Here is a 26,302-nt window from a genome sequence, read left to right on the forward strand (position 1 = left end):
GCCATCTGCCACACTTAGGCCCAGTGCAAATTCTATTATTTACTTGGATGAACAACCAAAAAATTTTTTTTCTGTTGTTGACATATGCTGTTACCAACACCTAGAGCATTTCCCCCCTCATTTCTCCTTCTAGCTCATTTCCATAAATCCTAAAGATATCACCCTCTGGGGTCAGGTTTCTGTGTCCTAAATGCTTCCCCCAAGCCCAAACCCTCACTGGGGATTTAACTCAATTTGTGCTCCCAAGGCACCCTTCTAATTCTCACACCGTTGTGTTCAGGGACTGGTAGAAAAAGGTGAAGGTGGGGCTTTGGAGGCACAGTTGAAGAGACTGACATCCAAAAACATAAGCTGTGTGAGAGCATTACTGTTCTAGCGTTAGGGACCCCAGGAAGTGGCCAATATATGCTGTAATGGTGGATAATCCACAGGACTGAAAAAGTAGATCATTGTATGGAATTGAAAGATTGTTAGGAAGAAGTTGGGTAAGTAAATGTCCCTTTAGCTATTCTTGGCATTAATTGTTTACAGTTCCTTTATGGAAAAAAAATCGGAGGTTAAATAAACATTTAACCTAGCTCCTCTTCATTAATAAATACATGTAATACACATCATCAAGTAGATCCCAGTAGGTTTAGAACTGTGCTGCATATAAATATTTTTGAATGAGTAATTCTAAACATCCTTAACTGGATTTATTGAGTTTTGTTGGCAGTCCCAACTTAAAAAAGCCCCTTCAAGTACCCAATATTGTCTACTCCATATCTCCTCAGGGATCCATTGCTCCCCGATGCTCTGGGCAGCGAGTAGGTAGCCTGAAGCCCAAAGGTCTTTCTCTCACTTCCCTGTGGACCTTGAGCACAATGCAAGCACCAAGCTGCTGTCCCATGCTGAGCACTAATAATTAGCCTCATCTCCAGGCTGGAGACCAGAGAGAGAGAAGCCAGTCTGCCTTGACCCAGAGCCCACGAATCTGTGATTCCTGAGAGTGGGTTAACATACTTGTGGGTCAGGAGTGTGAGGACACAGCCTGAGTGTTGCTGCAGCCAAGCTGCTCCCTGGTTGCCCACATTGTTGCTATTTCCAGTACAGGTGATGGTGGCCATCTGTCCTGGGCCCTTGGATGCTGAGGGTGGCTAAGTCAGCCCTGCCTGGGCCAAAGACCCTAGAGGGAGAGAGGGAAGAGTGAGCCAAGTGAATGAGGGTACAGGGCAGAACTGAGGGGTCCCCCACAAATATTCCACCCAGAACAGGTCAGCCCTCACCTATGCAGAGAGGGAGGAGAATGATGAGGAGAGGGGTGCAGGTCATGGGGCAGGTGCTCAAGAGCTGTGCTGCCTGAGACTCCAGTGGGTGCTCCCCTAAGTCTCTCTTATTCTGAGGCACCCATTGGAGGAAGGAGTTCCTACATTCACATGTGTCCCTGTTCCCCGACACGCTCAGCCCTGGACAATGTCTCTGTGGCAGGTTAATGGCCCCTCCAAAGATGTCTATGTTCTAATCCTTGGATTCTACCCAAATGTTGCCTTATATGGGGAAAGGGAATTAAGGTTGCAGATGGAGCTAGGCTGCCTATCAGCTAACATTAAAATAGGGAGAATATCCTGGATTATCCAAGCGGTCCCAACATCTTCACAAGGGCCATTAAAAGTGGAAGTGGGAGGCAGAAGAGTCAGTGTCAGTGGGATATGAGAATGACTCCGTTGGCCATTGCAGGCTTTGAAGATGGAAGGGGGGCCAGGAGGCAAGGAATGCAGACAACTTCTGGAAGCTAGAATGAAGGAAACAGACTCCTACAGCCTCCAGAAAGGAATGCAGCCCTGCTGATATTTATTTTAGCCCAGTAATGCCCACATCAGACCTCTAACTCAGAGTCAGGAAATTCATTATTCTTAGATTATATATTATATTGCTGCTTAGGCCAAATTCATTCCTAAGCTACTCAGTAACGTGAAACTTAGGTACTATGATACACTGGAGAAAGTTTATCTATAAGCCTTTGGAACAATAAAGCTTTCTCCTAGGAATATTTTTTGTTTGTTTTGTTTTTTTGCGGTATGCGGGCCTCTCACTGCTGTGGCCTCTCCCAATGTGGAACACAGGCTCCAGATGCACAGGCTCGTGGCCATGGCTCACGGGCCCAGCTGCTCTATGGCATGTGGGATCTTCCTGGACTGGGGCACGAACCCGTGTCCCCTGTATCGGCAGGTGGACTCTCAACCACTGCACCACCAGGGAAGCCCACTTTCCCCTAGAAATATTTGATACCCAGTTTCCTTCATCTAATTTATAAAGGACTAGTAGGCTAATAAAGTCAGATGGTGTCCTGGTCACAATATTTCTATTCATCTTACAAAAGCAACAATTTTTTCTAATCAGTAGATTAAGAAGCCCAAGACCATATTTTTAATAACAAGACTGAATTCAGTGATTTTAACATGAATACCTTTATTGAATCACATTTTAAATTTATAATTCTAGACATTATAGTTTTGTGAATAAATAATATTTGTATTGCATTTATAAGAAATGTTCAGAAAGTTCTCATTACTTTGAATTTGTTCCAAGTGATTTTTGTAGCTCTCTAGAAATGTACTACCATAAATGTATTATCATAAATCAAATTCTAGCTTTAGAAAAGAATGTGTTATCTTTAATCATGGAAACCATATCCTATATTATATTTATCATTATTAGCAATACAGCTAGGTAGGACGTTACCTGGATTACAGTATATATATTTTTTTTTTCTTTTTTTTTTTTTGCTGTATGCGGGCCTCTCACTGTTGTGGCCTCTCCCGTTGCGGAGCACAGGCTCCGGACGCGCAGGCCCAGCGGCCATGGCTCACGGGCCCAGCCGCTCCGCGGCATATGGGATCCTCCCAGACCGGGGCACGAACCCATATCCCCTGCATCGGCAGGCGGACTCTCAACCACTGCGCCACCAGGGAGGCCCGATTACAGTATATTTAAAAGACTTGTTTTAATTTTGTTTCTTATAAGATGGGTTCAAATTGCAAACCTAAATTGATTAACCTATAATCAAAGCAATTATATTGTTTTTAAACATATCCTTTTTGATGTATTTGAAGCCCCCTAACTACCCCACCTCAAAAAAAAAACACTCTAGGAGTATAAGAGAACAAAAGTTTCACATATTGTTTTTTAAATAAATAAATAAATAAATTAATTAATTAATTATTTTTGGCTCTGTTGGGTCTTTGTTGCTGTGTGCGGGCTTTCTCTAGTTGCGGTGAGCGGGGGTTACTCTTCATTGTGGTGCACAGGCTTCTCATTGCGGTGGCTTCTCGTTGTGGAGCATGGGCTCTAGGCGTGTGGGCTTCAGTAGTTGTGGTGTGTGGGCTTAGTAGCTGTGGCTCGCGGGCTCCAGAGTGCAGGCTCAGTAGTTGTCACGCCCAGGCTTAGCTGCTCCACGGCATGTGGGGTCTTCCCAGACCACGGCTTGAACCCGTCTCCCCTGCATTGGCAGGTGGATTCTTAACCACTGAGCCACCGGGAAGTCCCTCATATTGTTTCTTAAGTCTATTTAAAGATAGTTTTAAGTGGAGAGAGAAAAAAAATGTGTCTGCTTTCAGGAAAAACATGATAGCTTCATTTAAACAACTTATTCAAGACTTTCTTCTGATGATGATACAGCTAACACAATAATGTCACTCTTAGACATGCACAAGAGAATGAATTAAACAGAAATGCTAACAAAGCCCTTAATTTACCTTCTTTGTGGAAAAAGTGACAAAATATTACATTCCTGAGCCACCAACTTTTAAATCGCAAAGCTCTCCTTACTGCAGCTCCACCAGAAAAAATTCAGATTCCCATGCAGGTACAAAGAACAAACTATTTCATACATAGGTTGTTTCTTTCATACAAAGTATTACACACAAATAAATTCCCATTTAATTTTGCCACTTTTATGTCTTCGTTGTCCTTGAGAAAAAGGATGTTACAAAAATAAAGTAGGTATGATTTTCCAAGTAGAATTTACTTGTTCATAGATATATATATATTCTCCATGTGACTAATGACCAACCTTTTAAAAAAATTTATTTATTTATTTATTTATTTATTTTTGGCTGCGTTTGGTCTTCATTGGTGTGTGCAGTCTTTTCTCTAGTTGTGGTGAGTGGGGGCTACTCTTCATTGTGGTGCACGGGCTTCTCATTGCGGTGGCTTCTCTTGTTGCAGGGCATGGGCCCTAGAGTACGTGGGCTTCAGTAGTTGTGGCATGTGGGCTCAGTAGTTGTGGCACATGGGCTTAGTTGTGCCACGGCACGTGGGATCTTCCTGGACCAGGGCTCGAACCCGTGTCCCCTGCATTGGCAGGCAGATTCTTAACCACTGCACCACCAGGGAAGTCCCCCAACCTTTACAATTAGAGCAGCATTGCTTGGAGTACAGAATATTCAGGCATGTAACACATTCAGTCCTTGTAACACATTTGAGAGGTAAATTGTAAAACAAAACTCTCACTGTCAGTTCTCCCGCCTGGAGAAGAGAAGCCTCATGTTAAGTTAGTGGTAGTATTGAAAATAGCATAACACACTTGGAGTCTCATCCATGTCCAGTCAAGAATGGTTTTAAACTCTGATCGTGCATCTAGGAAAAAAATTTCAGATGTACAGATGCAGAATGAGAAAATAAATTTACAAATTGTGGTTTTCAACATCCCATCATGCTTTCTTCTCTATGTTAAAGGTAAAAGAGACTTTTGACAGAGATCCATGTGGTTCTTGGTGAAGACTCTGGCCCACCAGGTAAGCCAGCTTATGGGCATAATGGCAAGGAGCAGGAACTCGGATGATACCCTTTAGGAGAAAGATCAACTAAAAAATTTTTTTTTACCTTTATATCTACTTTCCCTAAGTTTAAATTTTTATGGATATCCAAGGTTCAAAAAGTAGATTCAATTTTGAACAGTTTCACAGATCTGAAGGAAAATCAGTATCAAAAAATACCATAGCCATTATGGAGAACAGTACGGAGCCTCCTTAAAACTAAAAACAGAGCTACCATATGACCCAGCAGTCCCACTCCTGGGCGTATATCCAGAAAAGATGAAAGCTCTAATTCAAAAATATGCATGTACCCCAATGTTCATAGCAGCACTATTTACAATAGCCAAGACACAAAAGCAACCTAAATGTCCATCAGCAGATGAATGGACAAAGATATGGTAGGTGTATACAATAGAATAATACTCATTCATAAAGAATGAAATAATGCCATTTGCAGTAACATGGATGGACCTAGATATTATCGTACTAAGTGAAGTAAATCAGAGACAAATATTATTTGATATCACTTACATGTAGAACCCAAAAAATAGCATACAAATGAACTTATTTTTATTTACAAAGCAGAAACAGACTCACAGCGACAGAAAACAAACCTATGGTTACCAAAGAAGAAAGTGCAGGGGGGAGCAATAAATTAGGAGTATAGGATTAACAGATGCACATTACCAAATTAAAGAAAAAGAATACTTACTAAAAAAGTGTAATACATGTGGCATAGTATGTAAGTTAGACTCTGTACTGCATCTGGGCTCAAGTAAAGCATGTCATGGATGACATTATAATGAGTGGGAGTGCCAGTGCCAGTGCCTTCTTTCACAGACTGACTCACAATAAAAAAGTCATACCTAGAATTATAGAACATAATTGGTATCAAGCTTATTTTAGAAGAAAAACAATGTAGCAAACCTAGTCTTTGAAGTAACAATTTACAGAAATCTATGATACAGAGTTTCCTTTATATTTAGAAGCCTGGCTAAATTTTGAGCAATGATTTGCTAAAGCAAATCCACAAAGGACAGTGAAATCATTGACAATAACACTCATGGGATTTAAACTCACAAGCATATGCACTGATGCCTAGAGGCAGCAAACATCAAATTATCATGTTAGACATGGTCATAGGTAATGTGATTCAGAGATTTAGGGAAAGATCGGAATATCCATCTCTGCAAATCACCAGAATATATTCAAACTAAGTTATATAAGTGGTAAGGTTAACCAATTTATTGTAAATATTGAATGTTTATGTCATTTTATGTTATACTTTATGTTAATTGTACTTTTCATTTGCTTTGTTTTCTTCAATCCTTTCATGCCTTCTACTAGAAAAATCAATGTTTCTGCCTTCAAATTTAATTCATTTCTCCCTATCAGTTGGTATGAATGTCCTGTTTTATTTCTTGCTGTGGTTTTGCATAACTTTCTTATTTGCATAATTCACTTAGAAGTCTAAAGTTAACCAGAAGTTCTAGCCTTCTTCCTAACAACTGAATCATAGAACGATCAATAAATATTTGTCTGTTTTTAAAATTCTCTGAAAAACAAAATGATTGAAGACAGAAAAAATTATCATCTAATATACCTATCATTTTTAACCTTCTTTAGGTCAATTCTTCCTTTCTCGTCCAAATCATGCAAACCTTAAAAAACTCTGTTACTATTTAAATAAAAAGGAATCTTTAAAATAAAGAAAGATGGCTTACCATTCCATCCTAGTCACCTCTAAATCAATAACTGTTCCTGGAGATGGATTGTCAAGTCTTCATCCTTTTCAATAAAAAATCTGATGTTTGTTTCTTCACCACGATGAAAGTTAGTCTGACACTTAAAAGATTAAGATCAATGTCACTCTGTTTGCTTTGCATTATCTCAGAAGCATTCAGAGTGTCGAAAACAGCCCACACATAGGAGCCATTAAAAGGAGTCTGCAGATGGTATCTCTCCACACACCCCAATTTTACTGTCTTAGCTCCAAGAGCCTGATTCAGGAAGTAAAGGAGGAGGTTTCTATTCATAGCCATTCAGATCCTAGGGGAAGGGTCCCTTCCTCCCAAAGTCAGGATTACTAGTACTGTCTGTGCTGGGCGCCAGGCTTCACTGACAAACAGGTGAAGCCAGAGAAGGGAACTGAGAGGAATCCCCAGTCCTGGGACGTACAGAACTCCAGGATAAAGGAGCTGCATAGTACAAACCATTGACAGGCTATGTTCATGGATTTTTAGGAATATCTGAGGTTAGCAAGCCCTCCTCCATCAAGGTTTGGAAGGAGATTAGAAAAAGAGAAGAATCATGCGGTTCCATATGGGGAAACAACCTGCTACTGCAAGGCTTCAGTTCTGCTTTCTCCTCTGACATGGGCATGGAACACAAAGTGGGAAGGGTCTGTTTTTTTCTCCCCACCCATCCACTGAAGCCCTCTGTATCCAGCTTTCCAATTCACACATCACAACTGTTGTAGATATTTCCCCCTGCCCCCGGAAACTAAAATGTAAAGCTTACAAAATCTGCACTTAATGAGTAATATACCCACTTGTGTCCTCTGTAAGCATTTTCTAAGTAGGACTCCATCTGTTTTAGTTCTTGGTCAATCAGTGCTTGAAACTGTCCATCTCCCACTCCAACTCGATGCACAATGGTAGAATGTGGCAGAGATGAATTTTGTTCATACCAGAGCTTCAAGGCAGCTGAAAGGAAGTCAGAAACACATATAAATAAACCATAACTTGGAACAAAGTGGCCACTGTTTTTGACAACTTCTATGTTCATTTGTCAACATGGTAGCTTTCAGGACACTGCTTAAATCTTCAGTCTAGTCCATACTTAACAACAGTATGAAAATTTTGAGCCAGATAATTCTTTGTGGTGGTCAGGGACAGGGAGTGTTGCTGTCCCATGCATGGTAAGACATTTAACAGCATCCCTAGCACTCTATCCCCATTGTGACAATGAAAAATGTTTTCACTCATTGCCAGATGTCCCAGGTGGGGGGGCAGTATCTCCACCAGTATAGACTCAAGCCCTCCAGCTTCCACCAGGCACTGACTATGCAAACAGGTCGTCAGCCCATTGACAAGCTCCTGCCCCGATTGCTGGATGATGCATTGAGAGAACCACCTGTATGGAGAAAAATAAGCCATTAGTTTGGAAAACAAGATTAATTCAGAATCAAAATGATGAAATTAATCCATGACCAAAAAAAATTCACTATCAGTGGTTGAGGACCCAATTAAAGATCCATTCTTCATCCTGCTGTAGAGATCCAAGTATTGGTCTCTTCACATATCTTAGGCATTTTGTAACATTTTGCATGCACACAAAGAGTAAGAATGGAAACATTTGTTAACATTAACTACAAATTATACATGCTTTGAATACATATGACTCATATTGTTTCAGCTCCTGGGGAATTCCACAAAGTGCAAACCCAGTGTTTTTCTGGAGACTCCTACTTCTAGTTCAATGTCTTAAACAATGGTTCATCCATATGAATCTGCTTTGGAGGGAGCAGTTTGCTTCAAAACAGTAATAGCTATTGTGACCACTGCTCAATGTATCAAGTAAAATCACCTGTTTGTCTAGAGTTTCTATCCCCTTATTGCGTTTTTGTTTACTTCAGAGTATTAGGATGACCTGATAGGGTATGATGTATGTTTGCCTCTTCATCTGAATCTGTACTCCGATGGATGGGATCAGGTATTTTGGCTTTACATTTTCACTGCTGCATTCTCAGTATTTACACATAGCAAGTGCTCAAAAATATCTATTGCATGAATGTAAGCTTAACTTTTTACCTATTATCACAACATTTTCTACTAAAAAAGGCAGAGTAAATCCATGTTACTGTATTTAGAGTATGACTGGAAAAAAAAGATCCTTAAAGGATACTGTGGAATTATACTTGGTGGGCCACAAACAACATTGAACATAGTGGTGGTTTGTGACTGTCCCACATACCATAATGCACAAGAGAAGAATATGCAAACCCATCTGCACTATGGGTTTTATTTTCTACTCTAAGCACAGAAAAAAGAAGGTCCCTGGAGAAAAGGAGAATCATAGGCTATAGAAGCACATCTCCTTATTCAGGTACATTATATACAAATGTATGAAGACAAGATCTTATGATACCTACAGGCCACTAGGTATGTTCCCATAGGTGTCTTCACCCACGTATATCCTAAGTGCTTCCTCATGTGTCCCTATGCAGAGGCTCACTGATCAAATCCTGCGGTTGGCAGAATTCTACCTGTCCTCATCCTTGGAACTTGTGAACATACTGAGATCTAGCCCCTGTGATGATGTTATATGGCACAGTTGACTTTAGGATAAGGAGAGTCTCCAGATGGATGATATCCGACCTCATGAGCTCCTTTAAAATCAGCAAGTTTTCTTTGGCTGATGACAGAAGAGGAAGATGGAGAGATTCAAAAGAGAACAAGAGCACAGTGTGAATTGGCGGGTTGGAAGTTGGAGGGGAGGCAAGGAGCACATCAGAAGGAATGTGGATGGAACTCTAGAAGCTGAGACTAGCTGTAGGTGACAGCCAGCAAGGAAGTGGGGTCCTCTGTCCCACAATCACAAGAAAATTGGCTCTGCCACATCGGCGTATGCTGGGAAGAGGATCCCAAGCCTCCAGGTGAGAATGTGGCTTCTGTGACACTTTTAACTTAGCCTTGGGACTTCCCTGGTTGTCCAGTGTTTAAGAATCTGCACTTCCTCCTCAGGGGGCATGGGTTCAATCCCTGGTCAGGGAACTAAGATCCCGCATGCTGCGCAGTGCAGCCAAAAAACAAAATCTTGGCCTTGTAAGGCCCTGAGAGCCACGCAGTGCCCAACATCTGACCCACAGGACTGTCCATGGTCATGTGAGTGTCGTCTTAAGCTGCCATATTTTGTCATAGTTGTTAGGCAGCAATAGAGAATGATCAGAGGCTTCCATACAGAATGTTCTGGGAGCCTGACTTTGCCAGAAGATCAGGAGAGCACATCTCTAAGAACAACTTGCCCATGGAGCTTGCCAACAATGTGTGTTAGGTCCGCCTCTCCTATCTGGCCTCCAGATAGCTCCCCACTAAACACTGTCTGCCAAAGCTTACCCACCGCATCAAGTCTGGATCGATGCTTGCCACAAATCCTGCGACTGACTTCCGTCGATGTACAATACCATGGAAACAATCGATAATGATGAACATTGCATTCTGCAACTTAAATTTTAAACCAGGTAGCAGCTTGAGTTAGAACACAAAGCAAATTTCCAATTAAATAGGACCTTAACAAATTCTACCAAAGACAGATGAAAGCAAGAGAAGGCAACAAAATCCCCACGTACTTCTATATCCACCTTCCAGAGGGCACCTCCTAGCTTGCAGTTCATCTGTAGGGCAATCTTTGTAGTGATGGTCTCTCTAAGGTCCGTTTCAACACACACTGGCTTGGAATCGGGTAACTGACACACAGATATCTTTTTATGCCTTCATAAATTTCTTTATTTTCAGTGGGCAGCAAGAAAAGGACCTTGAAAGAAAGCAAACATGACATTCCCCAAAATGCAAGAACACAGTGATGTGAGAAATGGATGCGTGTCGAGGAAGCTATATAGGTGGAGCACTGACAAAGTAGAGACTATTTATTAAATAGATATCTGAATCCATGAGGGTGAAGGGTCTAGAATCACACTGCATTCAACAAGTGTGAGTGTGAGTGTATGGAAGAGACAGGCTGCGAGACAGGCATTTGGCAATATGCATCGATCCTTTAAACTTGCAAAACCCTTTCATCCTAGTCATTCCATTCCCAGGAGTCATTCCATTTCCAGAAGTTTATCATGAAGTCAATATGGGTGGGTTAAAAACACAGACTGATCTATACCGTCCTCAGGACAGTCACCGTCGATGGGATGATGGCTCTGTGTGGGCACTTCCCAAGCATTCTACTTGATTCACTTAATTCTCTCACCAATCGACTGAGATAAATACTATTATCTGCCCCCACCAGCAAACAAGCTTGGGGGCTGTTATGGAAACTGCCTGATTTACAAGCAGCAGAGCAAGTTTCCAAACCCTCGCCAGGACCTTCAGTAGGACACTGAGCAGTTAGGAAGAGAGGCTACTGCTTGCCTTGTTTCTGACTAATGGGAAAAATCATCAGTATATTCTTTTGAACATAATGATGCTTATAGAAGTTTTTGGCAGACGTTCTTTATCAGATTAGGATAATTCTTTTCTCATTGTAGATTAAGTGAGTTTTTCTTTGGACACTGAGCAGTTAGGAAGAGAGGCTACTGCTTGCCTTGTTTCTGACTAATGGGAAAAATCATCAGTATATTCTTTTGAACATAATGATGCTTATAGAAGTTTTTGGCAGACGTTCTTTATCAGATTAGGATAATTCTTTTCTCATTGTAGATTAAGTGAGTTTTTCTTTTCACATGAAGAAGTATGAGATTTTATTAAATGCATTACCTGCATGGACTAAGAAATATTCACCACACTATAATTCACCACACTAACCAGTTTTTTTGAAAAATATAAACAACCTATTTCGAACTTAGTGGCCCACTCTAGCCCATGGTGTTCTCCTAATATTTCCTTAACCACCAGCAAATCTCTAATAATGAACTCTATTTATTCCTAGTGTTGTTGAGACTTACTCTTTTTCTTTATTCTTGACAGTATCTAATTTTAACTTTTCCAAAGCTTTAGATTTATTTGCAGATTGTTTTCTATTTAGTTTCTCTTTTTACTGTTGATTTCATTCATTCTATTTTACTTTGGTTGACTTGGTTCTTGGTGCATTAAAATCCAGACTTCATTCCCAGTGTATTCGTCAAGGGCTGTTGGTCTCATTTCTAGTTTGCTGTGTCACCCACGTTTTGATGCCTAGTACTTATTTATATAGTCCCTCGGTTGTAAGAGTTTAATAAATTTCCATTATTCTCTCTAATATCACTGTTACTTAAAAAAATAATGGTTTCTTCAGGTGTACGTGGTTTAATGATTTCTAATTGTAATGTACTGTGGTCAGTGTATGTGGTCGATAGGATCCTGGTCCTACATTATTTGGCTAGGTTTCTCCAAGCCCAGTGTGATCAGTTGAAGACAAAGACAAAATGAACTTATAGATGCACTTTTAAAGAGCACCTAATCTTTTGAGTCCATATTTTATACACACACACACACACACATGCATGCCCACGTGCACGCACACATCTCCCTGTCTCTCCTTCCTCTCTCTCTCTCTCTCTCTCTCTCTCTCTCTCTCTATATATATATATATATATATATATATATATATATATATATATATATATATATGTGAGTAGGTTAATAGGTCAAGCTTTTAGGTACAAGTTTAAAATCTTCTAGATTCTGTTTTTTTTTTAAATCTGCTGATCTGAGTTTCCTGAGAGTGGTCAGCTAATATTGTCTCCTAAAATTTCAGCTTCTGGAATAGCATGGACCTGTCTCCTCTTAAGAGCTATTCAAGCTGATGAAGATATAGAAACATGCCTGTTTCAGGCTCAGCCAGTTTAACAAGGCAATAAAGAATGATAGGATTAAGATAGGAGAGAAGTAGGGACCCAGAGAGGTGATCCCAGCAACTGAGGCTGCATTCTCTCCTGAGGTATCTGCCCATCCCAGTAAACATGGCTGAGAGGTTGGGAGGCTCTGAAAAGACTAACAGCCTCTCCTCAAAGAGGGAGAAGGACAGAAATCAAAGACCAGGTCCTGCCAAGGAAAGGGTACTCGTGTTAAATCTTGAGCCTACCACTCTAAACAGATTCGATTTATAATACTATGCTTTAAAGACATGAAGCTATGAGAATGTTCCAGCTGATGGTGGGTGTGTACCACCTTGGTATAACCATTTAGAAATCTGATTAGCAGCATCTAGTGACAAGGAACATTCTTCTCCCAGGTACATCCCAGCAGAAATGCATACATATGAGCACTAAAGACAAGTACAAAAGTAGTCATGATAGTAGTCATGATTATTTGTAGTAATAGCAAAACTACAAATATCCCAAATGTTTGACAATAGGATGCATTAAGTTAAAAACAATGGGTTACTATCTAGAGCAAGAGAACAAAAAACTACAGCTACACCCAACAAAGATAAACCTCAATGCTGAGCCAAAGAAAAACCAACACAAGACTGAAGCCACATGGCTCTTTAGGTAAAGTTCAAGAACAGACAACATTAAGCTATGGTGATAAGAAGTCAGGGAAGTAGTTTCTTTCGTAGGATAGTGAGTGTGAAGGGGACAAAGTGAGCATCCAATGAGATTAAAAGATTATGATCCATTAAATAAGAATCCATGAGTCTGTGTTTACATAAGTAAGAATGAAGAGCTCTTCCTTATAATAAAATATCAACTAATAAATATAGAAGGGATATTGGAAACATAGACATCACTATTTGGTGAGACTATGTTAACTAACAACTGTTTCAGACAAGAATCCTCAATGGATGCTAAAATTAATGAGTGAAACTTCAATGAGAAACAGAACATTTGCATAGTCTCAAAGTGTCGCACCATAATAACTTTAATCAATTACAAAGGGATAAAACAGTAACTTTATAATGGTGAAACCTACCAGACCTCAACTTAATCAAATGAGCAAAATTACAATGACCAGTTAATACAGCAGAAACTAACACAACACTGTACATCAACTAAACTCTAATAATGATAAAAAATTATTACATGGAGAGCTGATGACTTAAACCATGAAAAGAAAAAAAAAAAGACCAGTTAAATCAACATCATGGTCTTCCAAATATGATGGATTTAGTAAACCATAGAATACTTCTGTGATATTCTGCAAGAATGCATTACCTGAATCTAGTCATAAGGAAATGGGCAAACCTATATTGAGGATTGTTCCATAAAATAACTGGCCAGTACACTTCTAAAATGTCAAGGCCATAAAACCCAAAGACAGATTGAAGATACTTCCCAGATTAAAAGAAGACTGAAAAAGCCTGTTGGTTAGATGCCTCAGGTGACCCTTGATGGACCAAAGAATTTATTTTGCTGTAAAAAGGAATGATTGGAAGAATTTGGATTAGGGGTATAGATCAGATAAATGGCTCAGGAAAAAACATATATATACACATGTAACTACTATGAATAATGACACGTGTATATATATATACATATATATGTATATATAGTGAGAAGGAAAGAATGATTATATGTAGGTAGATATAGAGAGGGAGAGAATGATTATAGGAATGTGCTAAAATTTACTGGTTGGGAAATCTGGATGATGGTTATAGAGAGATTTGTACTGTCTTTGCAACTCTTCCTGTAAGTCTGAAAATATAAAGTGAAAAGAAAAAAGTTTTAAAATATTCAGGAAAATAGATAGTGGAGGTTTTAGATTGGATTGGTGTGTACTCATTTTTAAACAGAAAATTTGTAAAAGATTCTCTATTTAAAATAACAGGGACTATGTTCACAGTTGCCATTTTTACTGCCAATATCTGATTTTGAGGAATAGGTTATTAATGTTATGTGTAAGAGGGCTATTTTTATTCTTTTAGCCTTAAATTATTAATACAGTACTAGATTGCTTTTCCTTCCTGGTTTTAAAATTGTCTATAGTTTACCTATGCTTTTATTTCCTCTATTTCTGCCTTACTCCACCAGCTCACACGTTTATAGGAATTAAATTCTTTACTATTCCCAAACTATGTGAGTACTTATGAACTCTTGGTAGTGTTACCACCAATTCATATTAATATTTGGGAAGTTAATGTTTAATTTGGGATATAATATAAATATTTGACTTGATGTCTTCCCATCACATTCAGTGGATTACCTTACACAGCCTGGTTCTGGCCCCCACCCAGCGCCACACAGCGTTTGAAATTTGTGAGCCACATGGCTTCACCCCTGCTTATATACGAGAATTCCCCTCTGTTCCTGGTCTAGGGAGACTTACATTTGTGCCAGAAGATGTTTTACACATAATTTCCAGTTCCTATTTTATTGGTCATTCCCAGTTGTTTGGAATGCATAAGATTGTAGGCATGCTCTCCCCACCATTTGAAAAGATACCTTAAAATATTTAAGGGACTGCCCTGAATAAAAGATATTGTTCCAAAAAGCAAAACTAGGATAAATTAGTAAAAGTGGGGCAAATTCCCATTCAAGTTTCAGATAAACTTTCTTAAGAGAAATTCCCACAATTAGAAAGGCAGTCTTTCACTTTCTAGGCAGATGCTAAATGAACAAAGAAAGTCATGTGATGAGTTGGGATGCAAACCACCACCAAGGCCTCTTGAACTCCATTCTAACACGTGATGCTTTGCTGAGTCCCACCAGAGGCTTCCTTGACCTAGCTGAGCATTTAAGGCTACAGCACCAGAGAAGCATGAAGCATGGCATTCAATCAAAGTAACAGGAAGCAAGACACAGATTTAAGAACAGGATTTCAAAAGTAAGACATTTCATTTGAGTATAATAATGGCTCACAGAAGGTATCCTTCAGAGTAGCCTACAAGGTTGCTTGGTAGAAGCTGAAAGGAGAGAAAAGTCTAGGCTCTATGGAAAAGACAATAGGAAGAATATCCTGGTTTCAGGATCAAGAAACAAAGATCCCTTTTAAGAGCATCCTGGGGACTTCCCTGGTGGTCCAGTGGGTAAGACTCCACGCTCCCAATGCAGGGGGCCCAGGTTCGATCCCTGGTTGGGGAACTGGATCCCGTATGCCACAACTAAGAGTCCACATGCTGCAACTAAAAGGCCCTGCATGCCACAACTAAGAAGCCCACATGCCGCAACTAAGACCTGGCACTGCCAAGATAGATAGATAGGTAGATAGATAGATAGATAGATAGATAGATAGATAAATATAAAGAGCATCCTGGATGATGAGGGAAGAATGGGAGATGAGTTTGGGAAAAGAATCCAAGGAAGAAAGGAAAAAGATGTTGCTTTAGTAATTCAGATACAACGTAGTGACAACAGATGGGAGAAAGGAAAAATCCCAAGAAAAATACCAGACAAAAGAAAGAACACTTACTGGAAGAGAACAGATCATAGACTTTGCAGGTTACAGCTGGAGAGAGAAATGATGAATGTGTGCCTACCATAATCCATATTACTTAATATTTGTATGGTGTTTTTTAATCTGAGACTTAAAAGATAATTCTAAGTCCTCAAGCCTAAAAGAATGAGCATAACATGGTGATATTAAGTAGTAGCTTAAACCCCAAAGTCTGTATTCAGCTACATTATAGGGGTAAATTTATATTTTCTGGCTGGTTTAGGAAACCAATGGCAACATCCAAATTCTAAAATACATACAAATGCAGCTCACTAAGGACGGGGCACACATCAAATAGACACTTACAATCTGTGTTTTTTGTGAAGCATGTTTTTCAAAGGTGCTTATATAAGAATGGACTGTATCATCTGCTTCAAGCCTAGAAAATAAGTATTTCATCTATACTTCAAAAGTAATGAACAGTGAAACATGTCACATTTTATACAGCCAATGAAACATGATATAAAACAAGGCAAGATAAACTGCCAAGGTAAGTATTTCAGTTGAAGGTTTTTAAGACAAAAACAAGTTCAATTTTTGGAAACAAGACTGGGAAGTAGTTTTTGCTATTCCCTCCTCCCCCGTCCACTCATATCAAGTTGCTAATTCTCATGTCTTCAAGATGTAGCCCAATAGCCAGAAATCCATAGATCACAAAAGCCTGATTTAATATGTGTGGGCTGGAGCAGACTTTACTTTTTTGCTTACACACTTTCAGAGTTTGGATAACGTGACAGATTCCTACAATTTAAGAAGTTTTTCCACTTTCAAATTGCCAGCAATCGATTTTGAAATTGTAGATAATTTCTGCTCTACTTACAGTTTTGCATTTCTGACAATTATGCCCATTTTGGGTGTGATTTTCTGTAGATTCTGCTGAAAGGTAAGGGCTGTTCCATAATTTCCCTTAGTGTAGAGTATTAGCCAATGATCCAGTGACATTGCTCTAAGTACAGGTACCCTTGTGTTTCTTGACCAATCTTCATTATGGTTGTCAAACTGGAAGAGAATTCCAAGACATGGTATAAAACTTCATTAAAAAAAAAGAAAACCAACATCATCTAATATGCAAAGGCAATTATCCATTTACAATCCTTTCCACTGTAAATCTGTGCTATCTCCCATTGGAACATTACCATTTTAAACTTCAGCCATGACAAGATTGTTTAAGTACTTTAAAAATAAGTTTATTATAACTAATGAATACAAAAGCTGACATGTTTTCAAACATGTTTGCAAAAAAAGTAAATCCCTCCCTTGTTACCCCTCCCCACAAGATACAGAGTAAGAACTTGGACAGAGTTTTACATGAAATCTAAACATGAAATTCTCATTTGTCAGTTGATCCTGAAAAGCTCCAACACATTATATTCTAGGTAAAGGTCCATTAAAATTAAGAAATCAACAAACCACTTGCTTTCTACTGTCATTATAATGCTCATTCAAAATGCTGAAGGACAAGAACAGGTAACATAAGATTGCACGTGACAGATATTCAAAGTTCACGGATCTATGAAATCACAAACAACTGAGATGAGAATCCTGGGGTTGGAATTAAACGCTGACTTAAAAAGGCAGTCCAGGTCTTCCCTGGTGGTGCAGTGGTTGAGAGTCCGCCTGTTGATGCAGGGGGCACGGGTTCGCACCCCAGTCTGGGAGGATCCCGCGTGCCGTGGAGTGGCTGGGCCCGTGAGCCATGTCTGCTGGCCCTGCGCGTCCAGAGACTGTGCTCCACAGCGGGAGAGGCCGCAGCGGTGAGAGGCCCACGTACCGCAAAAAAAAAAAAAAAAAAAAAGGCAGTCCAAGGAAATCTATGTACATTGTAGTCTTTCACATCTGGTCTAATGTCAGCTATTTTTCCTTAAGATATAGGTTAGTCACACTAGAATACCATGGGTTATTATGATTTTAGGTATTTGACTCTTAAGGATACATTTGGAAGATCATTTTACTATGAGAGAATGTGCACAATACTAATAAAGATATAATACAGAGACTACTATATGCCAAGCATGTTACCTGTATTCTTATTAAATGATGGCTTGTCCTCTCATATGGAAATGACAGGTAGTCTGAAAACAGCAGTCATAGTTATTGACATGACCGAGTTAGTTCCCCTTTGGGTTGTTACTAATTTGACCCAACTTTGACGTGACAATTCTGCAGCTGTCTTACAATTCTTCTTCCTTGATGAATTCTTACATCTTGCAAAATTCTTCCAGAAAAGAATAAAAACTCTGTCTCAAGTTCCAAATTCCAGTCTCGAAGCTCCTTTTGCACAGTATTATTTCTGAAAGAAAAAATATTTCCACATGCTCAAATCCAAGAAAATATGCAGAGGCAATTATCCATTTGCAAAACACAAGTCAGTGTTCCTCTCATCTAAAGTTCCTTATTGCTTGTGTTTTGTGTCAAGATGCTACAGGTAAACTCCCTAAGACTCAATCTTGTCTTTGTTCTCACATTTGTGCAGACACTTAGAATCTATTTCATTCTTAGCCCCTCTTGGCCTCCTCTGACACTGCAATGACAGAAAAAAATAGAGTTGCACCTCCCCACTCCCCAAATATCACTTTCTTCCCAATCGTCACTTTTTTTTTTTTTTTTTTTTTTTTGCGGTACGCGGGCCTCACACTGCTGTGGCCTCTCCCGTTGCAGAGCACAGGCTCCGGACGTGCAGGCTCAGTGGCCATGGCTCACGGGCCCAGCCGCTCCCCGGCATGTGGGATCTTTCTGGACCGGGGCACGAACCGTGTCCCCCACATCGGCAGGCGGACTCTCAACCACTGTGCCACCAGGGAAGCCCCAATTGTCACTTTTTAATTGAAGAATCTGAGATGCCAAGTGATCCACACAGGTCTCCACTTCACACACACAGAAAAGTAGCACTTACCCTGTGCAGCTTGCAGGATCTTAGTTTCCTGACCAGGGATTGAGCCCAGGCCCTCAGCAGTGAAAGCATGGAGTCCTAACCACTGGACAGCCAGGGAATTGCCACGCACTTACTCCCTTAAAGCATCCATGAATGTTAGCAATTTATGCTGCCTTCTACCTGGATCCATCCTCATATAGGTGGACAACTCTCTCATCATTCTGTAGTCTTTATGCAGGTCATCCGTTAAGCCTTAAAAAAAAAATCCGAAAGATAACACTCCAAACTAGCAAGAATAGATTTCTATTAGAGAAAACTTAACTGTTGTATCCGGAAGAAGAAGAAAATCAGAGAGAGCAAGTCTGGGTCATGTGGAGTCTTGTGAAAATCCTGTAAAGTAATATTGGTGACTTTAAAGAAGGGCTCTCTTTTATGAAAATGGTATAAATCCACAGTACCTGTCAGGTGGCATAGCTCAGGAACCAGCATTATAGGTTGATGGAGTGTGTCCTGTCGGCTCATTTTCCATTTGCCCTTGGTGATCAAAAGTGGCTGATTTAAGGTAGTGACCACTGTACCACAGTGCTGTTCAACAGAAAAACGAACACTGGCATGCCTATTAGCAAAACCTTAGTAACATCAAATAAATAGGTACAAAAGTGCATTTTCGGATCACAAATGGAGGCCTAGAGGTGTGGTGATATTGTTTCCCCCAGTTTAAGAAAGCCTCCAAAACACTCTTAATATTCTCTTAATTTGATGTCCCAGGGATCACTTATAAACATAGATGGCCAAGGAGAGTAGAACACCCACAAAACATAATGGAATCATTGTGCTACCCTTTTTATTATAGATGTAGATGGGTGAGACTTGTGTAGTATGTTTTTCTCACCACAGTAATGCCTTGAAAGTTTCTAAAACATATTGAGAATTTTCAAGAGGATTCCTCTACTAATGGGGGACAAAAAAACCTGGCAACATTTTAGAGTGGCAATTCCAGATCTATTCCCAACATTCCTCTTACTTTATTTCCCCTAAACCCTTAGTCTCTGCTTCCAGTAGGGAAAGGCATCTTCTAAGACATCACATACAGAAGTTCCTATCCCTAAGGCAGCAAATTCTTGTACAACAGAGTGACTTTACTCCCCAACACAAAGTGGAGATTCTTTGTAGATCTTCCTAAGCTGCTTATTAGCAAGGTCCTCATCAATAAGTTAACCACATGAATTCTGGTATCATCTGTCATTTAAGCATCTGAGAGCTTCAAAAGGAGTTCCAACTTTGGGCAAGAAGACTTCAAATCGAGGTTTCATGGCTCTTTTCTTTTCAAGCTGGGTGGCTACTATTAATTCTCATGCTATTGTTACAGATTATATATTTTTTCCTTCAAGCACTGTAGTTATTTGAAGGCAGCTAAGATTCACCCCCTATTTCCTTGTCCTAGACCCTTCTTTAAGGAGGGCACTTGTGCAGGTATATACATGCATGTAGAATCATGGCATCATTTTAAGCTTCATCCACAGCTCCTATCACCCAGTTTATCAAAGCCTTCGGACATGCTCTTCCTCCTATAGAGAACTATAGAAATCACACTTCCCATTTCTTATAGCTTTTGTAAAAAATAAACAAACCTCTAGGGAGGGTGGGAGGGAGATGCAAAAGGGAGGGGATATGGGAACATATGTATATGTATAACTGATTAAATTTGTAAAAAAAAATAAAAAATAAATAAAAATAAAAATAAAAAAATAAACAAACCTCAATTAAATAGAGTCAGGAGACCAGAGGGGGAGCTCTCTCATACCCTGCCATGATAGCAGAGCCCAACAGGAAGAAGAAAGACTTCTCTTCTTCCCAGGCAAGACCTTGGCCAATGAAAAGCCATGGTCTCTTTGTTTACTAAAGCCCTTCCAACTTTCTTTTCTCTTCTATGAAAGGGTTCTCCTGTCCTCCTCAAGTGGGACTTGCACATGGCTCACCAGGGTTGCAGACCCCAAATTGCAATTCTCCACTGATCCCAAATAAACCCATCTTTGCTGAAGAAGAAACCTGCAGTCTATTGTTTTAGGTCCAAAAAACAAATCAGTCCTGTTGTCCCTATTTCCATTATTTGAAAGGTAGGATTGTGCCTACTTTCTAATGCCTCATCTATGAATTCAGCAGTTTTTCCCAGATCTCATTATGAGACTCTTATGAGACTCAGCTCCTACCAGGGCATCCTGAGACTACCCTAGTCATTCAAATATTTCAGCACATCCATTTCACTCAAGTAAATCTGCTGGAACCATTTTCTTATGTTTACATGTAAGACTCTATATATCAACACATGCTGAGAAGGTAGTTTGCCTTAATGTGACACACTCTCTCAAATTATTACTAATCCCACTACTCTCTGATTCTAACATGCATGAATTATCTATTACAACCTATGTGTATGAACTACTATGTGTCAGTCATGGTGTAAGGTATAAGAGATATGTATTGCAAAGAGCAGAATCATAGCTCTCCTAGTCCTATGAAACTCATAGTCTATTGGGGAGGGGAGAGATTTATAAAAATCACCCAAATATATAATTACAAATTGGGATAAGTGTTATGAAATACAAGTACATAACAGAAAAGGGTGACCTCACAGAGGCCTGATGTTGCAGGTCAGTGTATACATGGGAGGGAGGGGTACTGTTGGGATATCCAGAATGGCTCTTTTTTAAAAAAAATTATGAAGTATTGTTGATTTACAATACTGTGTTAATTTGTGCTATATAGCAAAGTGACTCAGTTATACATATGTATATTCTTTTTCATATTCTTTTCCATTATGGTTTATCACAGGATATTGAATATAGTTCCCTGTGCTATGCAGTAGGACTTTGTTGTTGTTCCATCCTATATATAATAGTTTGCATCTGCTAATCCTAAACTCCCAATCTTTCCCTCCCCGACTCCCTCCCACTTGGAAACCACAAGTCTATTCTCTGTACCTGTGAGTCTGTTTGTTTCATAGATATGTTCATTTGTGTCATATTTTAGATTGCACATATAAGTAAATCATATGTCCATCGACAGATGAATGGATAAAGAAGTTGTGGTGTATACACACACACACACACAAGTGAATATTACTCAGTCAGAAAAAAGAATGAAATAATGCCATTAGCAGCAACATGGATGGACCCAGAACGGCTCTTCTTAATCAAAGATCTTTGAGATAAAATTTGTAGGATGAACAAGCAAACATCAGCCTAGGTGGAGGTATCAGCACACATAAACTGAGAAGGAGAGAGGTCCTTAACTCTCTCACAGCCTCACCTCCCTTACTTCCCCAGCTTGCATTCCATAGCCTGTCACAATCACGTCCTCACAAATGCCATTCATTCCTTCACTATGCCTTGATCATGCTACGTTGGCAAGTCTCAAACCCTGGTAAAACCCAGCTGTCTGTTCTGCCCATGCAACCAACAACCAAACCCTGCTGACTGGTTCTAGAGTTAGTCTGCCACAATCTAAAAGGGGTGTTCTGTTCAGATTCCCTAGTTATGCTTCCTACCCGTTCAAAAAACCAGCATTTCACACTTTCTCATCTCTTCTCAAATCTGCTATACATCTCCCTCATCGCTGCCCATCAACTAACTCAGCCAATGGTCTTGCTTCATACTCACTGAGAAGTGAATGTCTGAGGATTCAGACAGGAATACACTTATATTCTGCCCAGTGTTTGCCTTCTCTCTACACATATGTATGTTCTTCTTGCCCTCTGATTACTATGGAGGATGTGTCCTGCTCCAGAAAAGGGTCTGTAATCTCTACTACAGCTATGGATTCTAACCTCTTCTTTCCTTCAGGGATTTTGTTCCTATCATTACCCCTCATTTATCTTGCCTTCCGTATTAACAATTTCTCCTTCTCTAGTTATACCAGGATAAACACACACTGTAGTATTCTCTGACTTAAAAAAATCCTTCATCTACATAGCATTTCTCTTCCCTTCTATGCAAACATTGCTAAATTTTTCCTTCAGTACCCTCCACCTGGACTTCAATGCCCACCATTACACAATTTGCTCTTGGCAGTGAACTCTATGCTATGAAACTCAATATACTCTTCACTGTGTATTTTTCCCCCAGCTCTATTGAGGTATAATTGGTATACAAAAATCTGCCCATAATGTGTACAGTTTGGTGAATTGGGGCATATGTATACGCTCTCATTTAACCTCATCTTAACATTCTACAGAGACGCATATCTTTCTTTCCTGAAATATTACATTCTCTTGGTCATCTATATATTCTGCCTAGGTGACTGCATATCAAAATCCAAGACTAGGTAAGAGCTAATAATTCCCAAAATGAAAACTCCAGGCTTTACACCGTGGGACTCCAGACTCATCAGCATGCCCAAAGAGCATACTTTTTTTACCCCCTTTGGCAGAGAGATGATACTGAACTCACCACATCTGTACACGAAAGAAAAGAGTGTCCACTTAGGTAGGTTCAGGCTATAGGACTGAATTTTAACAAAGAAATATGAGTGAAAGTAGTGCATTAGCCTATCACTTTCAGTCTAAGGGACCTAAGAGCCAGTATGCTGCTTCTACCTCTTTTCTTCTAACATGACAACCTTGGAGTCCTCTTGTTGAGATGGTAGAGCCACAAAATGGTAACAGATGAGATCACTGAGTCTCCCTGACTCTCATTAGACTTTATTCAAGCCAGAAATAAACCTTTTAAAATTAACTTACTGATATTTCAGGTTGCAATTCCATCTGTGCCTATCTCATCCCAGAACAATCTTATTACACTTATTACAACCAAGCCTTCACTATGTCCTCTCCATTTTCACCCACTTCTCCCATCCTGCTCCAGGCCACCATCATCACTTAAGTCAACTGATTTAATAACCTCCTCACTGGTTTTCCTGCCTCCATTTTTACCCCCGTACAGCCCATTCTCTGTATATTAGACAGAAATCTTACAAATATCTACATAATATGATTTTTTTTTCTGTACGCGGGCCTCTCACTGTTGTGGCCTCTCCCATTGCGGAGCACAGGCTCCGGATGCACAGGCTCAGTGTCCATGGCTCACGGGCCCAGCCGCTCCGTGACATGTGGGATCTTCCCCGGACCGGGGCACAAACCCGTGTCCCCTGCATCGGCAGGCAGACTCTCAACCATTGCACCACCAGGGAAGCCCTACATAATATGATTTGACAATAAAATCCAATTTACTTCTCTAGAGAACACTCCAGCCTAGTTTGGGCTCTGGGTACACCATGCCCACCCCAAAAATAGTGCCTTTGTTCTACCTCTTCTCCCTCATCCGTACCTAGCTCGCTCCTTGCTGCCATTTACATATCAGCTTCGCAGAGAAGATATCCATGACCTTGCAGACTAATAGCCACCAGATGTTCTCCATAGTACCACCCAATTTTAATTATCTCCATATCCCTTATAACTATTAGAATAGTTTTCTTCTCGTTTGTCATCTCTCTGTCTGCCATGAGAATGCAAGTGCCTTAAGAGCTGAGAACTAAATAGTCTTACTAATGTATACCCAAGATATACAATAGGCACTCACTAAATGCTTTTGGGATTGAATGAACAAGTAATAAGTGTGGAACACAAATGAGGATAATGTCATAATAACCCTCCCTTGAAGGGATGTCAGAGGGTTATGTACCTGCAATTGTTCCAAGTAGCTATGTTTTGACTCCCAGTATAATACAAGCTTTCTTAAAAAAAAGCATCCATCTATAAGTTCTTTCCATTTGCCACAAATATCTGCCATTCCTTCAATTACCTTTCTCTCATCTGCTAAAGCTAGAAAACCAACCTCACCAACTGGCCTGAGTTTATTTGTGAGCACTCAAATTAAAAATAGAGGAGGGAGGGCTTCCCTGGTGGTGCAGTGGTTGAGAGTCTGCCTGCCGATGCAGGGGACATGGGTTCATGACCTGGTGTGGGAAGATCCCACATGCTGCGGAGCGGCTAGGCCTGTGAGCCATGGCTGCTGAGCCTGCGTGTCCAGAGCCTGTGCTCTGCAATGGGAGAGGCCACAACAGTGAGAGGCCCGCGTACCGCAAAAAAAAAAAAATTAAAAAATTAAAAATTAAAAAAATAGAGGAGGGACTTCCCTGGTGGCACAGTGGTTAACAATCCGCCTGCCAATGCAGGGGACACGGGTTCGTTCGGTGGTCCGGGAAGACCCCACATGTCGCAGAGCAACTAAGCCACCACAATGAGAAGCCCGCGCACCACAATGAAGAGTAGTCCCTACTCGCCGAAACTAGAGAAAGCCCGCGCACAGCAACGGAGACCCAACACAGGCAAATATAAATAAATAAATAGAGGAATCCATGAATTATGAGATTTAGCACATAACAGACATCATCTCAGATTGTAACTGGTCATTTTTTCTTCTTTTTGAACCAAGTTCTGTAGGGCTGAAACTCCTACATAAAGTTCTCATTTCTGAAGTCTTACCATATTTTATTTCTACCTAACAATCCATCTACATGGTCAAAACATCCATAGCCACTTCTAAGCCTGACAGGGAGGGCCATCTTGGAGCCATTCTAATTATGTGACATTACCCTATACACAAAACACTGAATACATGGATAACAGATATAAGCCACGCTATAATACCCCAAAAGGAGAATATATACAAATACATATATATGTGTCTAACTAAGACTTGAGAAATATACTTAATTGTATAACATGAAAAATTTTAAGACAAATATGTTTGAAGAAATAAAATTTCATAACTCCCTGTAATAGTCTACAAAGGAGGTTTCACTACCATCCGATCTTGTAAATGTAGAGCTGGGAGACTTCTCCCAAGTAATACCATCCACCCTATAGGTTCTGTTGTCATACCTGTGGAATAAATGTAATATGTGGTATTATTCCTGACGTTATTGCATGAAACCATGTAAGAAAGAAGTGGTTTAAAATCCTACAGGTAATTGCAGGATATATATAGCTTTGTTAAGATTAATTCACATAACATGCAATTCACCCATTTAAGTGTGCAGTCCAATGGTTTTTAGTATACTTACCGAGTAATGCAATCATAACGCGATTTTAGAATATTTTCATCACCCAAAGAAGAAACACCTGAACCATGAGCAGTCACTCCTTGTTTCCACCCAATTCCCCCAGTCCTTAAACCACCACTAGTTTACTTAGTGTCCCTATGCATTTGCCTACTCATCACATTTCATATAAATTGAGTCAAATAATATGTGATCTTCCCTGACTGGCTTCTTTCACTTAGCATAATATTTTCAGGGTTCATTCATGCTGTAGCATGTATTGCTACTTCATTCCAGTTTATTGACAAATAATATATCATTGTATAGATATACCACATTTGTGTTTATCCGTTTACCAGTTAATGAACATTTGGGTTGTTTATGCTCAAGCTATTATGAATAGTGATGTTGTGGACATTCATATACCAATTGTGGTGGATATGTTTTCATTTCTCTTGGGTATATAAGCTGGAGTGGAATTGCTGGGTCGTATGGTAATCCTATATTTAGCACATTGA

At 39.9% G+C, this 26,302-nt stretch overlaps 1 pseudogene across 1 annotated transcript in view; it reads right to left on the bottom strand.

The window, feature by feature from the left end:
- Positions 1–4,691: 4,691 nt before the first annotated feature.
- The window catches only part of LOC309801632 (piwi-like protein 3), a 35,828-nt pseudogene continuing 14,217 nt past the window's right edge, over positions 4,692–26,302 (bottom strand). Inside the window, exons 4-16 of the transcript in view lie at positions 25,515–25,626; positions 19,205–19,331; positions 18,881–18,998; positions 18,050–18,164; positions 16,695–16,873; positions 16,181–16,253; positions 10,147–10,331; positions 9,918–10,021; positions 7,861–7,931; positions 7,348–7,501; positions 6,521–6,641; positions 5,509–5,662; positions 4,692–4,826 (exon numbers count right to left, since the gene is read on the bottom strand). The product of the transcript in view is annotated as a piwi-like protein 3 (transcript). The remainder of the gene's footprint in view (positions 4,827–5,508; positions 5,663–6,520; positions 6,642–7,347; positions 7,502–7,860; positions 7,932–9,917; positions 10,022–10,146; positions 10,332–16,180; positions 16,254–16,694; positions 16,874–18,049; positions 18,165–18,880; positions 18,999–19,204; positions 19,332–25,514; positions 25,627–26,302) is intronic.

The sequence above is a fragment of the Mesoplodon mirus genome (genome assembly GCF_964341445.2).
Source record: "Mesoplodon mirus genome assembly, contig: SUPER_3_unloc_12, whole genome shotgun sequence".
Taxonomy (NCBI): domain Eukaryota; kingdom Metazoa; phylum Chordata; class Mammalia; order Artiodactyla; family Ziphiidae; genus Mesoplodon; species Mesoplodon mirus.